Genomic DNA, 9,737 nt, shown 5'->3' on the forward strand with positions numbered 1-9,737 from the left:
CACATACTTTAAGAATTAGATAACTTTGCAAATAATATGTAAATTAGTCGAGGTCTTGGCACTAAGTTTATTGACATTTAAGCAAACGTACTTGGGTGACACTGCATGATTGACGTATGCATTCGTAGTCATCAAATAAAAACTTTAATGTAAGGACATCCAAAAACACAGCGAAGTAAATCATAACACACTGTCCACTATATTAACATAAATTTAAAAAAATTGAAAAAGAGAATTTTCCCAGGTGAATCACACATGTAGTGATGATGGCCAGTCCTTGTTTTGAGCAGCAAGTATGTCTGAACTGGGTTATGTCAACCTAAATCTGGAAATAAATCTCTTATTTTTGGAGGCACCCCCCATTTTGCCATTTCACGGCTGCTAGGAAGTCTCTCCACCCCGACCATGTATTCATACTCGGTATGTACAAATCACTCATGGAAAGTGAGATCTCATTCAACACAACTGTGCACCATAAATGTAGGTGCAATTCCTGTCAAAGATCCAATTTCTTACCTATTTTCAAACTCATAAATTATTTTATTCAAATAGGGGGTGTATTTTAAAAGCACTATCTTCGTCGACAACACGACGCTCATTGGTCAATTTACTTCTCTGCAACCTTAAGAACAAAAAATATTTTTCGGTTTATAAATTTTATTGCTCCAACATGAATACCGACATTTTGCTCTTCACGAAAGTCACTTGGTTATATGTTGACGACTGGTCAAGGGGAGATAACTCTTTGAGGAGTGTCACTGTATTGGTTTGATTTGGCCTGTATTAAATGGGGGAAAAATTATTAGTGTGATACACTGGAATTGTTTTGTTTAAATAAAGATTTCTATTTTAGGCCAAGTCTGACTGATTGCTAAACCTGGTAATATCATACTGTATACAGGGGGGTATTTTCAGGCCACCTCACCTGTCCCTCAATTTTTACATTTGATTTTAAAGTTGAAAATTGTGGAATGTGGGAAACATTTTCTAATTACTTCAGTGATTATCACAAAACTGTTGCTCTATTTGGAGTATCTTTGGCATATTGGGTAACCACTAGCAGCCATACGTCCACCATGATACAACAGCATGTTGTTTCAGTGTGTTGTTACTACATACCAGGACAAAGTATTCAGTGGGGGGTATTCTGCGGACCTGGCAAATGTTTTCCCAGAGGCAGGATTATTTGTCAGTCAGATAATTTTGAAAAGTGAGAACATGTTTTTGTCACACTGGGGCAGACTACATAAAATTAAATTTATATACTGACATTGAGAAATTATTATGGGGAAACCCCCTGCCAAGAAAAAAAAAGTTTTGGGTAGACCCCCTAACAGAAAAAATGTATATGTAATTGGTCACAAATTCCATCACCAAAAAGAAAGTACACTGCTCCCAAATGCCACCAAATCACCTACCTGTACCAGGCTGTCCAGGGAAGACTTTGATGCAGTGGCTAAGCCGTCAACGAGTCGAGGTGCATCTTCATATGTGGTCACCGATTCACAGGGGACGACTGGCAATATGCGGTTACTTCGGCCTCACCCAGCTGTTCCCGATGCCTTGGAAGATTTCCTGAAACAAAACAATTAAGACTTAGATGGCTATAAACTTCTTCATTGTGGTAAAGTGAAATTGCTAAGAAAATGCCTAGAACTTCGACTCGGCAAAACTGCAGTTCTTAAAACAAAACTCAATACAAACACTCAAAAAGTAGAAAGCGTCAACCGGGCTTATACTAGAACAAATCCGAAACAAGTGACATTCTATCGCAACTTTGAAGCAAGAATACATAGTGCAGCCCACATGCTCAACAAAGGAATTCTAAAGTCTACTGTTACAAGATGTCAACTAGTGGGAGCCCCACTGACTGGAAGAATACACGCCCTCGCAGAACTGAAAGCTCGGGAACGTGAAGACCGGTATCATGCTACTAGGAAAAAAACCCTACTCTGTACAGATCCCGAAGAAATTATCTCCGCAAGGTTCGATACCAGCAATATGACGACAAACAACAGTACTGCAAGAACAACCTACAAGAAGAATGTACTTGACTCCGAAGTTGTACCACCATGTCTAACAGATCATACATACCTGTCCCCAAGAAGAAAAAAACAGTCTCTATAACCTGGATGGCCGATGCAGTGTTTCGGGACAATGTTTAGACAGTGCTGACAGTTGTTGTTAACATAATGTGGTTCGAGGCTCAAGTGTTCAATATTAACACAGAGGGAGTGGTGACATAAATGTGATACATCCATGCTACGAGGTATGTCAAAGTGATTGTGGTGGAGCATATACTGGAGTCGGTGTACTTTAAAAGTTTGGTGTTTTGGACGACCAGGTATTTTTGCACGAATAACTCCATATTTTTTATAATCCATTCTTTTGTCCATTTTTGGCAGCCTGTCCAAATTACGCATCCCATATTTGGCATCTTTTCAGTCTTGGCCAATATACGATTTTTCATAGTGAATACCCAGTTTGAGTTCACCTCAACCTTAACATTTGTTGTTGTTGTGGTCATATTACATCAGTGATTATGTAATAAATTATAAAAATTAAAGCAGCCAATTTCTGGCTCCATTAAAATTATGAAATATACAAATACATTGTTATTATTACCTTAGAAACCAGTGTGGTGTGAATTCCAGTGGTATGTGTCAAGAGTCTTCAGGTAGCAGCGAAGTAAATCATAACACACTGTCCACTATATTAACATAAATTTAAAAAAATTGAAAAAGAGAATTTTCCCAGGTGAATCACACATGTAGTGATGATGGCCAGTCCTTGTTTTGAGCAGCAAGTATGTCTGAACTGGGTTATGTCAACCTAAATCTGGAAATAAATCTCTTATTTTTGGAGGCACCCCCCATTTTGCCATTTCACGGCTGCTAGGAAGTCTCTCCACCCCGACCATGTATTCATACTCGGTATGTACAAATCACTCATGGAAAGTGAGATCTCATTCAACACAACTGTGCACCATAAATGTAGGTGCAATTCCTGTCAAAGATCCAATTTCTTACCTATTTTCAAACTCATAAATTATTTTATTCAAATAGGGGGTGTATTTTAAAAGCACTATCTTCGTCGACAACACGACGCTCATTGGTCAATTTACTTCTCTGCAACCTTAAGAACAAAAAATATTTTTCGGTTTATAAATTTTATTGCTCCAACATGAATACCGACATTTTGCTCTTCACGAAAGTCACTTGGTTATATGTTGACGACTGGTCAAGGGGAGATAACTCTTTGAGGAGTGTCACTGTATTGGTTTGATTTGGCCTGTATTAAATGGGGGAAAAATTATTAGTGTGATACACTGGAATTGTTTTGTTTAAATAAAGATTTCTATTTTAGGCCAAGTCTGACTGATTGCTAAACCTGGTAATATCATACTGTATACAGGGGGGTATTTTCAGGCCACCTCACCTGTCCCTCAATTTTTACATTTGATTTTAAAGTTGAAAATTGTGGAATGTGGGAAACATTTTCTAATTACTTCAGTGATTATCACAAAACTGTTGCTCTATTTGGAGTATCTTTGGCATATTGGGTAACCACTAGCAGCCATACGTCCACCATGATACAACAGCATGTTGTTTCAGTGTGTTGTTACTACATACCAGGACAAAGTATTCAGTGGGGGGTATTCTGCGGACCTGGCAAATGTTTTCCCAGAGGCAGGAGTATTTGTCAGTCAGATAATTTTGAAAAGTGAGAACATGTTTTTGTCACACTGGGGCAGACTACATAAAATTAAATTTATATACTGACATTGAGAAATTATTATGGGGAAACCCCCTGCCAAGAAAAAAAAAGTTTTGGGTAGACCCCCTAACAGAAAAAATGTATATGTAATTGGTCACAAATTCCATCACCAAAAAGAAAGTACACTGCTCCCAAATGCCACCAAATCACCTACCTGTACCAGGCTGTCCAGGGAAGACTTTGATGCAGTGGCTAAGCCGTCAACGAGTCGAGGTGCATCTTCATATGTGGTCACCGATTCACAGGGGACGACTGGCAATATGCGGTTACTTCGGCCTCACCCAGCTGTTCCCGATGCCTTGGAAGATTTCCTGAAACAAAACAATTAAGACTTAGATGGCTATAAACTTCTTCATTGTGGTAAAGTGAAATTGCTAAGAAAATGCCTAGAACTTCGACTCGGCAAAACTGCAGTTCTTAAAACAAAACTCAATACAAACACTCAAAAAGTAGAAAGCGTCAACCGGGCTTATACTAGAACAAATCCGAAACAAGTGACATTCTATCGCAACTTTGAAGCAAGAATACATAGTGCAGCCCACATGCTCAACAAAGGAATTCTAAAGTCTACTGTTACAAGATGTCAACTAGTGGGAGCCCCACTGACTGGAAGAATACACGCCCTCGCAGAACTGAAAGCTCGGGAACGTGAAGACCGGTATCATGCTACTAGGAAAAAAACCCTACTCTGTACAGATCCCGAAGAAATTATCTCCGCAAGGTTCGATACCAGCAATATGACGACAAACAACAGTACTGCAAGAACAACCTACAAGAAGAATGTACTTGACTCCGAAGTTGTACCACCATGTCTAACAGATCATACATACCTGTCCCCAAGAAGAAAAAAACAGTCTCTATAACCTGGATGGCCGATGCAGTGTTTCGGGACAATGTTTAGACAGTGCTGACAGTTGTTGTTAACATAATGTGGTTCGAGGCTCAAGTGTTCAATATTAACACAGAGGGAGTGGTGACATAAATGTGATACATCCATGCTACGAGGTATGTCAAAGTGATTGTGGTGGAGCATATACTGGAGTCGGTGTACTTTAAAAGTTTGGTGTTTTGGACGACCAGGTATTTTTGCACGAATAACTCCATATTTTTTATAATCCATTCTTTTGTCCATTTTTGGCAGCCTGTCCAAATTACGCATCCCATATTTGGCATCTTTTCAGTCTTGGCCAATATACGATTTTTCATAGTGAATACCCAGTTTGAGTTCACCTCAACCTTAACATTTGTTGTTGTTGTGGTCATATTACATCAGTGATTATGTAATAAATTATAAAAATTAAAGCAGCCAATTTCTGGCTCCATTAAAATTATGAAATATACAAATACATTGTTATTATTACCTTAGAAACCAGTGTGGTGTGAATTCCAGTGGTATGTGTCAAGAGTCTTCAGGTAGCAGCGAAGTAAATCATAACACACTGTCCACTATATTAACATAAATTTAAAAAAATTGAAAAAGAGAATTTTCCCAGGTGAATCACACATGTAGTGATGATGGCCAGTCCTTGTTTTGAGCAGCAAGTATGTCTGAACTGGGTTATGTCAACCTAAATCTGGAAATAAATCTCTTATTTTTGGAGGCACCCCCCATTTTGCCATTTCACGGCTGCTAGGAAGTCTCTCCACCCCGACCATGTATTCATACTCGGTATGTACAAATCACTCATGGAAAGTGAGATCTCATTCAACACAACTGTGCACCATAAATGTAGGTGCAATTCCTGTCAAAGATCCAATTTCTTACCTATTTTCAAACTCATAAATTATTTTATTCAAATAGGGGGTGTATTTTAAAAGCACTATCTTCGTCGACAACACGACGCTCATTGGTCAATTTACTTCTCTGCAACCTTAAGAACAAAAAATATTTTTCGGTTTATAAATTTTATTGCTCCAACATGAATACCGACATTTTGCTCTTCACGAAAGTCACTTGGTTATATGTTGACGACTGGTCAAGGGGAGATAACTCTTTGAGGAGTGTCACTGTATTGGTTTGATTTGGCCTGTATTAAATGGGGGAAAAATTATTAGTGTGATACACTGGAATTGTTTTGTTTAAATAAAGATTTCTATTTTAGGCCAAGTCTGACTGATTGCTAAACCTGGTAATATCATACTGTATACAGGGGGGTATTTTCAGGCCACCTCACCTGTCCCTCAATTTTTACATTTGATTTTAAAGTTGAAAATTGTGGAATGTGGGAAACATTTTCTAATTACTTCAGTGATTATCACAAAACTGTTGCTCTATTTGGAGTATCTTTGGCATATTGGGTAACCACTAGCAGCCATACGTCCACCATGATACAACAGCATGTTGTTTCAGTGTGTTGTTACTACATACCAGGACAAAGTATTCAGTGGGGGGTATTCTGCGGACCTGGCAAATGTTTTCCCAGAGGCAGGATTATTTGTCAGTCAGATAATTTTGAAAAGTGAGAACATGTTTTTGTCACACTGGGGCAGACTACATAAAATTAAATTTATATACTGACATTGAGAAATTATTATGGGGAAACCCCCTGCCAAGAAAAAAAAAGTTTTGGGTAGACCCCCTAACAGAAAAAATGTATATGTAATTGGTCACAAATTCCATCACCAAAAAGAAAGTACACTGCTCCCAAATGCCACCAAATCACCTACCTGTACCAGGCTGTCCAGGGAAGACTTTGATGCAGTGGCTAAGCCGTCAACGAGTCGAGGTGCATCTTCATATGTGGTCACCGATTCACAGGGGACGACTGGCAATATGCGGTTACTTCGGCCTCACCCAGCTGTTCCCGATGCCTTGGAAGATTTCCTGAAACAAAACAATTAAGACTTAGATGGCTATAAACTTCTTCATTGTGGTAAAGTGAAATTGCTAAGAAAATGCCTAGAACTTCGACTCGGCAAAACTGCAGTTCTTAAAACAAAACTCAATACAAACACTCAAAAAGTAGAAAGCGTCAACCGGGCTTATACTAGAACAAATCCGAAACAAGTGACATTCTATCGCAACTTTGAAGCAAGAATACATAGTGCAGCCCACATGCTCAACAAAGGAATTCTAAAGTCTACTGTTACAAGATGTCAACTAGTGGGAGCCCCACTGACTGGAAGAATACACGCCCTCGCAGAACTGAAAGCTCGGGAACGTGAAGACCGGTATCATGCTACTAGGAAAAAAACCCTACTCTGTACAGATCCCGAAGAAATTATCTCCGCAAGGTTCGATACCAGCAATATGACGACAAACAACAGTACTGCAAGAACAACCTACAAGAAGAATGTACTTGACTCCGAAGTTGTACCACCATGTCTAACAGATCATACATACCTGTCCCCAAGAAGAAAAAAACAGTCTCTATAACCTGGATGGCCGATGCAGTGTTTCGGGACAATGTTTAGACAGTGCTGACAGTTGTTGTTAACATAATGTGGTTCGAGGCTCAAGTGTTCAATATTAACACAGAGGGAGTGGTGACATAAATGTGATACATCCATGCTACGAGGTATGTCAAAGTGATTGTGGTGGAGCATATACTGGAGTCGGTGTACTTTAAAAGTTTGGTGTTTTGGACGACCAGGTATTTTTGCACGAATAACTCCATATTTTTTATAATCCATTCTTTTGTCCATTTTTGGCAGCCTGTCCAAATTACGCATCCCATATTTGGCATCTTTTCAGTCTTGGCCAATATACGATTTTTCATAGTGAATACCCAGTTTGAGTTCACCTCAACCTTAACATTTGTTGTTGTTGTGGTCATATTACATCAGTGATTATGTAATAAATTATAAAAATTAAAGCAGCCAATTTCTGGCTCCATTAAAATTATGAAATATACAAATACATTGTTATTATTACCTTAGAAACCAGTGTGGTGTGAATTCCAGTGGTATGTGTCAAGAGTCTTCAGGTAGCAGCGAAGTAAATCATAACACACTGTCCACTATATTAACATAAATTTAAAAAAATTGAAAAAGAGAATTTTCCCAGGTGAATCACACATGTAGTGATGATGGCCAGTCCTTGTTTTGAGCAGCAAGTATGTCTGAACTGGGTTATGTCAACCTAAATCTGGAAATAAATCTCTTATTTTTGGAGGCACCCCCCATTTTGCCATTTCACGGCTGCTAGGAAGTCTCTCCACCCCGACCATGTATTCATACTCGGTATGTACAAATCACTCATGGAAAGTGAGATCTCATTCAACACAACTGTGCACCATAAATGTAGGTGCAATTCCTGTCAAAGATCCAATTTCTTACCTATTTTCAAACTCATAAATTATTTTATTCAAATAGGGGGTGTATTTTAAAAGCACTATCTTCGTCGACAACACGACGCTCATTGGTCAATTTACTTCTCTGCAACCTTAAGAACAAAAAATATTTTTCGGTTTATAAATTTTATTGCTCCAACATGAATACCGACATTTTGCTCTTCACGAAAGTCACTTGGTTATATGTTGACGACTGGTCAAGGGGAGATAACTCTTTGAGGAGTGTCACTGTATTGGTTTGATTTGGCCTGTATTAAATGGGGGAAAAATTATTAGTGTGATACACTGGAATTGTTTTGTTTAAATAAAGATTTCTATTTTAGGCCAAGTCTGACTGATTGCTAAACCTGGTAATATCATACTGTATACAGGGGGGTATTTTCAGGCCACCTCACCTGTCCCTCAATTTTTACATTTGATTTTAAAGTTGAAAATTGTGGAATGTGGGAAACATTTTCTAATTACTTCAGTGATTATCACAAAACTGTTGCTCTATTTGGAGTATCTTTGGCATATTGGGTAACCACTAGCAGCCATACGTCCACCATGATACAACAGCATGTTGTTTCAGTGTGTTGTTACTACATACCAGGACAAAGTATTCAGTGGGGGGTATTCTGCGGACCTGGCAAATGTTTTCCCAGAGGCAGGAGTATTTGTCAGTCAGATAATTTTGAAAAGTGAGAACATGTTTTTGTCACACTGGGGCAGACTACATAAAATTAAATTTATATACTGACATTGAGAAATTATTATGGGGAAACCCCCTGCCAAGAAAAAAAAAGTTTTGGGTAGACCCCCTAACAGAAAAAATGTATATGTAATTGGTCACAAATTCCATCACCAAAAAGAAAGTACACTGCTCCCAAATGCCACCAAATCACCTACCTGTACCAGGCTGTCCAGGGAAGACTTTGATGCAGTGGCTAAGCCGTCAACGAGTCGAGGTGCATCTTCATATGTGGTCACCGATTCACAGGGGACGACTGGCAATATGCGGTTACTTCGGCCTCACCCCAGCTGTTCCCGATGCCTTGGAAGATTTCCTGAAACAAAACAATTAAGACTTAGATGGCTATAAACTTCTTCATTGTGGTAAAGTGAAATTGCTAAGAAAATGCCTAGAACTTCGACTCGGCAAAACTGCAGTTCTTAAAACAAAACTCAATACAAACACTCAAAAAGTAGAAAGCGTCAACCGGGCTTATACTAGAACAAATCCGAAACAAGTGACATTCTATCGCAACTTTGAAGCAAGAATACATAGTGCAGCCCACATGCTCAACAAAGGAATTCTAAAGTCTACTGTTACAAGATGTCAACTAGTGGGAGCCCCACTGACTGGAAGAATACACGCCCTCGCAGAACTGAAAGCTCGGGAACGTGAAGACCGGTATCATGCTACTAGGAAAAAAACCCTACTCTGTACAGATCCCGAAGAAATTATCTCCGCAAGGTTCGATACCAGCAATATGACGACAAACAACAGTACTGCAAGAACAACCTACAAGAAGAATGTACTTGACTCCGAAGTTGTACCACCATGTCTAACAGATCATACATACCTGTCCCCAAGAAGAAAAAAACAGTCTCTATAACCTGGATGGCCGATGCAGTGTTTCGGGACAATGTTTAGACAGTGCTGACAGTTGTTGTTAACATAATGTG

At 39.0% G+C, this 9,737-nt stretch overlaps 1 long non-coding RNA gene across 1 annotated transcript; it reads right to left on the reverse strand.

Moving 5' to 3' along the window:
* Positions 1-1,410: 1,410 nt before the first annotated feature.
* Positions 1,411-9,086, reverse strand: LOC121378236. The gene is made up of 4 exons (XR_005958689.1): positions 8,958-9,086; positions 6,445-6,601; positions 3,932-4,088; positions 1,411-1,575 (listed from the first exon to the last, which is right to left on the reverse strand). It is a non-coding gene; the product is annotated as an uncharacterized LOC121378236 (long non-coding RNA).
* Positions 9,087-9,737: the final 651 nt, after the last annotated feature.

This window comes from Gigantopelta aegis, chromosome 8 (genome assembly GCF_016097555.1).
Source record: "Gigantopelta aegis isolate Gae_Host chromosome 8, Gae_host_genome, whole genome shotgun sequence".
Classification (NCBI taxonomy): domain Eukaryota; kingdom Metazoa; phylum Mollusca; class Gastropoda; order Neomphalida; family Peltospiridae; genus Gigantopelta; species Gigantopelta aegis.